This window comes from Diaphorina citri, unplaced genomic scaffold (genome assembly GCF_000475195.1).
Source record: "Diaphorina citri unplaced genomic scaffold, Diaci psyllid genome assembly version 1.1 scaffold388, whole genome shotgun sequence".
NCBI classification, from domain to species: Eukaryota; Metazoa; Arthropoda; class Insecta; order Hemiptera; family Psyllidae; genus Diaphorina; species Diaphorina citri.
In genome coordinates, this window is record NW_007377823.1 from 18,183 (window position 1) to 24,291 (window position 6,109).

General features: G+C 39.7%; 1 long non-coding RNA gene across 2 annotated transcripts in view; it reads left to right on the forward strand.

Annotated features, from left to right (window-relative positions):
* LOC113467048 overlaps positions 1-5,876 on the forward strand; it is an 11,006-nt gene extending 5,130 nt beyond the window's left edge. For both annotated transcript variants that reach the window (XR_003391259.1, XR_003391260.1), the window contains exon 2: positions 5,611-5,876. This is a non-coding gene — a long non-coding RNA (uncharacterized LOC113467048). The remainder of the gene's footprint in view (positions 1-5,610) is intronic.
* Positions 5,877-6,109: the final 233 nt, after the last annotated feature.

Genomic DNA, 6,109 nt, shown 5'->3' on the forward strand with positions numbered 1-6,109 from the left:
CAATTCAATTCAATAAAGCATTTATTTTGTACAAATGTACGTTTGCTTATTTTACATGGAAATTACATACAGAATTACAAACATAATGAATACAGAGTACAGAGAGCAACAACTGAAATGTGACGAGCGTAAAGGAAGAAGAGGAAGGGGAAGAACAAGAAGAAGAGGAGGAGGAGGAGGAGAAAGAATATGGGGAGGAAGAAGAAGAAGAAGAAGAAGAAGGGGAAGAAGAAGAAGAAGGGGAAGAAGAAGAAGAAGAAGGGGAAGAAGAAGAAGAAGAAGGGGAAGAAGAAGAAGAGGAAGAAGAAGGGGAAGAAGAAGGGGAAGAAGAGGAGGAGGAGGAGAAAGAGGAAAAAGAATATGGGGAGGAAGAAAAGAAGAAGAAGAAGGGGAAGAAGCGGTTCAGCGTACAGGGACAACCTGGGTTTCTGCAAGCAGACCGAGTCAGGGTCATCAGAACTTGAATCTTCTGCAGAGGTGAATGATTTATTACCAGGGGAACAGTGATAAAGAGGAGCATAGCAAGGAGTATTCACTGTCAAATCTGATGAAAGACTCTGATGAGGAAGGAAAGACTTCTGACGTCCTGACTGTGTGATTTTCAACACTCATGGGAATTTTGAAAACAAGGAAGGAAAGAAGCCGAATCCGTGGTAGAAGAAGAAGAAGAAGAAGAAGAAGAAGAAGAAGAAGAAGAAGAAGAAGAAGAAGAAGAAGAAGCAACGAAAAATGCCTGGAAATTTGCTGAGATGGTAAAACCGATGATCCCCCCTTTCATGTCTTCTCTCTCTGTAAATAAAGTAATAAAAATGACAAACAATTTGGAAAGAGGGTGAGAGAAGGAGAGGAGGGGATAATAAACTAATTAACATGATTTGTTAACAAATAAATTTTCTACAACATTTCGTACACGCTTGCGGATTTTTTTCTTTTGGCAACCCACATTCTATTCGAGTGGCGATAGTAAATTACACAGGCCACCTTGAAGAGTTGCCACTTCCGAATTTTTCGATTTATAAAGGTGCTTGCTTGTCCCGAAAACTAAACCGACGTAAACGCCACGACAGGTATGCAGTTTTTCGATAGATTATTTTCCAATGGCCATCATACGCGAGTAAATCACGTCAGCCGTGACACGCTAAAGTACAGAATGTATGGAATGACAATGTTCATTAATCCGTTCTCTTGGCTCCTCGTCTTGAAACTCGAGATACATTTTTCAGACGAAGGTAAATTTAATGCATTATTTAGCGTAGGAAAACAGAACGAAACTACCGGTTCAGATGATTAATTGGGGTTTGTTTTTTTTTCCACCTTAAAGATTCTCTTCTTTTTTTTCCGCTTTGTTTCGGATTTTCCCTTTGTTCGAAATCGTTTGGCCGCGACTCAAAATTCAATTAAAAAATTGTTATGATTGGGATTGGAGAGGATGGTTGCACTCCCGCGACCCGTGTCCAAATTATTCTTATTCCTCTAGGTCAAGTTCTGAACACTACAGGGGTACGCTGTATACTACACACTTAGGAACTACAGCATTCACCGTACATAGAAACACATTTGCCTAAACCAGTGCTTCCCAAACTGTGTGCCGTGAGGTAGCCTTAGGTGTGCCGCGAAATTTGGGATGAAAAAAATAATGAATAAATAAAAGAAAGATCACAAAACGGATGAGATAAAGAAAGACAGCATGCCAAAATTGAGAAAAAATGCCTGCGGCGCTATTAAAAGAGTATTTATATTCACTCTAATACAACATTTCTGTGCTGGAGGAGGGAGGGGGTGCCGCGAAAGATTGGAGTCTGGAAAAGTGTGCCGCGAAAAGATTGGAGTTTTGAAAAGTGTACCGCAAAAAGATTGGAGTTTTGAAGTGTGTCGCGAAAAGATTGGAGTTTTGAAAAGTGTACCGCGAAAAGATTGGAGTTTTGAAAAGTATGTCGCGAAAAGATTGGAGTTCTGAAAAGTGTGCCGCGAAAAGATTGGAGCTATGAAAAGTGTGCCGCGAAAAGATTGGAGTCTGGAAAAGTGTGCCGCGGTGGTGACAACTTTGAGAAGCACTGGCCTAAACACAGAGAAGTAATTGGAGAGATTTGTTCTGTTTAAAAAACACGCCGAGAGGCATTCCGAGGGGTAAAGGCCAGGTGAGAGGCCTCGTAGAAGAAAAATGAGAGAAATTCAATCGAATTTTATTTGTGTCTGCTCATGAAACGAAAAGAATGGCGAAGAATTTTAAAAATAAATAAATTTTAATTAGTGCTAATTCTTTTTCGACTCTTCACGGCGTCGACAGGTGTCGCACAATGCTCTAGTGAGAATTTTGTGGACATCAAGGGAACGACTGAAATCATTCGTTCTGATAAAGGACTCGAAGAAAATTATCATTTGCCTAACAATCAGTAATGGTTTTGTAAATCCCCCGATTTCATACAAATTCCCCCCGACAGCAAAATCTAAGGTCGCAAGTTTACGCTCAAATTTCCCCCTTGTGAAAAAAAGGTAAATGTAAACTCAGTTTAGTTTCCATGGAGGAAAAGCCCTTGGTGATGCATATGTCTAGTAAACACGCATCATATAAACGAAATCAATTTGAATCAGAGTATACAGATAATACCGCCACAGGTAATTATATACTTCCAATCAAACGATCTGTGTAGGTAGGTAAATACTAGATAACGACCGCAAATTAAGTCATCTGCCGAGATAGGCAATCGCAGTCGTATGTAGGTAGGTATAAAAAATAATTTGATGATAATTATTTATGAAGGCTGAGGATATCAATTTTTTACTTTTTTTCATTTTGAATGTATGTAGAGGTATGTGAAAATTTCTTTTGGCAAGACTCTAAGTACTGGTACTTATAAAAAACTATTATGATGAACAGATAAATGCGATAAGTTTTTACTAGGCCTGTAGAAGATTAGAAGTACGAGTATACCCACCAATATCATGGAATATGAAAGAGTAAATCTCTTGGTAAAGGCTGTCAGCATAAAACCCCCTCTATCTCTATCTCATCTCCTTACGCTGAGGAAAGCTCGTTGAAGACGGCACTAGAGAGATGAGATTAGACCCTAAAGGTCCGAAAAACCAAAAGTCAATCCCAACTTCACTTTCATATGCCTACCAAGACTCGAAGTTTACGGTCTTTTGTTGACTTAGGTTCAGGGCCGGATTAGCCCCCCGCGGGGCCCGGGGCAGTTTCAAAGGCGCGGGGCCCCCAGTTTGGACTGATCGAACTTAAAATTTTCAGCGCCGCAGGCGAAATTTTTCAAAAAGTAGGTAGATATGTGCCTCATGCTTTGTCACAAGTTAATTTAAAGTTACATAGTATGCGCAGAATTGGAAAGTTCCTTTAGTTCTGCAAATTTGGTTGACCCCAGAATCACGAAATTAGGGGATTTCAAAATTCAATTGTCAAGCTTAGTCACACATGTCGTTCCCTGATCGATAAACTACACTAAATTTGTTCCTCTCGACTTAGATCTCGAATCACCACGCTCCAAATTCAAAATCCACCTCTAATCACTTCACTAGTAAAATTGGAGCATTGTCTGAGTTCACACGACATTTGATCGTGCCACCCTGTATGTAAAATCTCGTCTGACAAGATCCAGTCTCATTTTAATTATTACTAATAAATTAAATACATATGGAGATATACACATCACACGAGTATAATCTACATGCCATATAAAAAACATTTTACTAACCAGGGCCGACCTTGAAAGCTATTTTATCTCATGGTGTGGGGAAGTTTACTCTGTTTACCTGTGTGTGTATTACGTTCTTCATTGATTCCGAAGCAATGGAATCACTATTGGCGAACAATATGTACTTTTGTATGTGGATTTTTGGAATTACTATGTACTTATGTATGTGGAATCATTGTGTACTTAAGTATGTGTGTGGGATTATTTTGCACGTTTGTATGGAACCACATTGGTTGGTTGGTGTTGTAGCGGTGTAGCTGCACCGAAGGGGTTTGATGGTCTCTAGCCAATATTACTTGGTCCGCCCCGAACCGCAGTCAACCACCATATTGTTGTTGTAGCGGCTTTAGCTATAGTCAAAAGGTGATGAGTTGATGACAAAATGGATAAAATATATCTTCTATCAGCCATACAGGAGCCAACCATCACGAGGGCCTGTGCTTTTCCTTTGAAGCATGATAAATCCTTTGTAACCATCTAGCTGGGCTGGTTAGGGTTTGGCTGCTCTGATCCCCATTTACAGCCCGCAAGACACTGGTCTACTCCCTGACCCCCAGCCATACTAGGGTGATCACTATGTTCAACACTGAGGCATGTGGATTGTGGAATCCGTCATGTTGTTGTCTTGAAATAAATGGAAATCGTGGAGGAAAATATTGATGAAACACTTGTGGAGGAAAATATTGATGAAACACTTGTGGAGGAAAATATTGATGAAACACTTGGCGAGAGGGCAATCGGGTTCCCATTACGAAAGATATATATATATATACATATTTTTTTTTTAAATAAGTTTCCATTTATATTTCATCGACAAAAAACTCAGAATATACATATTTCATATAAATGGTATACCCACCCGTATAATTGGTGTTAGAGAAGAAGAAAACGAAGCACAAGAAGGCGAGGGAGAAGAAGAGGTAGAAGAGGAAGGAGAGGAAAGGGAAAAACCACTGCACCTCACGTGTCCAAGTAAACATCTGTTTGTCTGAGCATGGCACGGGTAGTATCATGTCTAGTAAACACGCATCATATAAACGAAATCCATTTGAATCAGAGTATACAGATAATACCGCCACAGGTAATTACTTCCAATCAAACGATCTGTGTAGGTAGGTAAATACTAGATAACGACCGCAAATTAAGTCATCTGCCGAGATAGGCAATCGCAGTCCCATCACATCTCATCTGTGGAAAAAATCGGTTCTAAATCACCTTGCCAGAAGGCCCCGAGATAACAACGTATAACCTCATTTGTGCGTCCGAACATAATGGTAACTTCCCCTTGGAGGCAATTCGATTGACATGGTCCTTTCTGATTCTTCTGACTTCGGATATAATTGACAGAAAACAGATAGTCGTTGATGGGATCGACTGTGGAAGATTTGACTAATGTTGTTGTCGGATTCGGGACGCCAATTCATAATGGTTGGGAAATAGGTTTGTTTTACTGATGTTACGGTTATCTGTGTATTGATGACAATCAATCAATATTCCCTTTGGACGATCATACACATTGGTCCAGGTAAGGGTCTTTTTCTTTGTGTGCCTTACCTATTCGTTTCGAATATTGGCCACCATCCTTTCTATGATGACTTTATTGACGGCTGCTCTGAATAGTTATGTAGTTGTTTTGGAGATCAGGTAAGGTTAGAGACATTATTAGGACAGTGGCGCTGATATGGAGTTGAATATACCCATAGTAAAACTATGAACATGAACCCTAGTAGGTTTTTGTTATGTACGAATTTACAGGTATACTCGTACCTACCATGATAATTGCCACGGGAGGTTCTTTGTGTTTTCTTCTTAGCACTAAGTAACTAAACCAACATTGAAACTCATTCAATGAACTCTCGACTCCTCGTCACGGAGTATCAATATATCATATTTCTTGCTGCAGGGAAGCCAGAGAACCCTGAACCTGAGTGATTGGCAATGGAGAATCTGCCGAGTCCATGGAAATGTTGAACTCGCCTGCAGAACAATGGAGCGTGGTTTTCTTGAACTATTTTCACAGAATGGAAGAGCATTACGATGTAGAAATGAAAAGTGACAGGGAGTCCACCATATGTACGATGTTCATGTTGGTATGCCGTGTCAGAATACACAATGCTATTCACTCTGACTCCGAGGTGAAGAGAAAATTCCAAGCCTCACCTGTGTGACAATATCGCGACGAGATTGAAGATAGTGGAGTTATTTTGAGAAGATTCCAAACGAAAAAAAGCGAGTTATTAATTATGAACATTCCTCTTGAACTTGAACTGTGAAGAACAGTTGTAAACATTGTATTCAAATGACTCAAATAGCGAGATATTAATTATGAACATTCCTCTTGAACTTGAACTGTGAAGAACAGTTGTAAACATTGTATTCAAATGACTCAAATACGTATAAAT